A 1,880-nucleotide genomic window follows, 5' to 3' on the forward strand; every position below is an offset into this window, starting at 1 on the left:
CTCTACGGCATTTTCCAATCACAGTGAGCTCGAGACCCGAACACAGGCTCTTTGGACTCAGCAACTTTCACTTTCCTAGGTGGACGAACATTAGACCAGAGAAAGCCTTGTGGCTTCTAGGATCTTCTGGAACCCAAGCCATCACTGGTTCTCGCACTCAAGGCCACTGGTACCAGTAAACAAAACAAAAGTTCCCTCTCCAGAAACCTATCTGCCACCCTCTTTTGTTGCTTTTTTTCTTAAGGCTGGAGGCCCACGAGGCTGAGGCTGGCCGCGAACTCTTGCGCGTCTTTCATCAGCCTCCGCAGGGCTGGGACTCCGGGCTGGAACTGCATCCCAGCATCCTGGAGCTTCACAGGCGCTAAGAAGCCAAGCATCTCACTCACACGCACTTGCACCGTGAGGAGTCCAGAGGAGACTGCGGGCTCCTGGGCTGCTCTGCCATCGCCCACCCTCACAGGAGCTGGGGTTGCGAGGAAGCCCTAGCCTCAGGGGAAACGGAGGTCAACCTCCNGTGGGGCTGACTCCCCCAGAGGCCCCGAGGCCAACCACCCCGGCCACTCTCACCATGCTGAACTCCGGAGACCCGCTCAGATGCTGCCTCGGCCGTTCCTCCACTGGTCCTCAACCGCCTCCGGTCTGCGCGCTCAACAGTCCAGGACGGANGTGGAGTCCAGGCCGGGGCTCATTGGTCCAGAGCACCTTAGGGGCGGCCTTAGGCCCCACATCCCACTAATGATTGGATGTGGCTCAAGTTGCAGTGCTGGCACTTTCTGATTGGATGTGACTTTGGCGGGAAGGCTCTGGAGTGGCTGGAGGGGGACGAGCATTGAGGAGCGTCTGAAGACTGGGGGGAAGGGGGGGAGTGTCTGCGCGTCCCGGACATCCAACTTAGCGGGGGCGCTCAGGTCTTGCTTATCTGCGCATGTTATTTGCGCATCCGCGATGGAGGGATGCCCTTGCAGCCCTGCACACCATCCGTACCTCTGTCCTCGCCTATCATCCTTTCGCCTCACCTCACACCGCCTTACCTCACCTGGGGCAGAAAAGCTGTTCAGCCTCCCTCGCTGGAGGGCCACCAGGCCGTGCTTCTCCNGAGACCTGAGTTTCTGAGCATCTGCCAAGTCTTGCATTGGGACCCAGAGCTGTTTTGGAAGTCTGTGTGAGCAGTTGCCTATTCCNACGTTATTTTCTCTGGGAGAAGGTCTTGAAAGGATTTGGATATGCAGCCCTGGCTGGCCTCCAAGGCTTGTAGCCCGGGCTGGCAGAAGTTGAAACTCTGTCTCTGGCTACCTCAGAGCTGGGGCTATAGATGTGTGCCATGCCCGGTGGCAACCAGACCTTCAATCTTCAATTTGGAGGAAACATAAGTTAATCAACATACCTATCTTTCCTCAGGATATCGAACTGCACATAATGAATTGTAGGCTGTGCCATGGTGTTTTTGTTTGTTTGTTTGTTTGTTTGGGCAGAGTCTTATGTATCCCACCCTGGTCTGGATTTCCCCTGTAATCAAGAATGGATTTGATCCTTCTGATCCTCCAATCTCCACCCTCTGAGCCCTGGGATTGCAGATCTGCATCACAAGCTGGGGACAAACTCCTGGCTTCAGAGATGCTTAGCCAGCACTCTACCAAACCCAGCTACAACCCTAACCCAGTGCTGTGTTTACAAGAAACATTTTTTTCTGATTATGAGATTAACACATTCAGAGTAGAACGCGTGAGAAAGGCAGCAATAAAATAGAACACCAACAACCACGCATGTCTCTAGAGAAACACATTTCAGCTGTCTTTCATCCCAGCATGCATACATTTATGACTTGTTTTATAACCAGAATCAAACATGATTTTAAAAAAATCTGCAGTAAACATTTTTTT

The 1,880-nt window shown here is 53.2% G+C and overlaps 1 pseudogene; it reads right to left on the reverse strand.

The window, feature by feature from the left end:
* The window catches only part of LOC110295801, a 9,477-nt pseudogene extending 8,344 nt beyond the window's left edge, over positions 1-1,133 (reverse strand).
* Positions 1,134-1,880: the final 747 nt, after the last annotated feature.

This window comes from Mus caroli, chromosome 6 (genome assembly GCF_900094665.2).
Source record: "Mus caroli chromosome 6, CAROLI_EIJ_v1.1, whole genome shotgun sequence".
Taxonomy (NCBI): domain Eukaryota; kingdom Metazoa; phylum Chordata; class Mammalia; order Rodentia; family Muridae; genus Mus; species Mus caroli.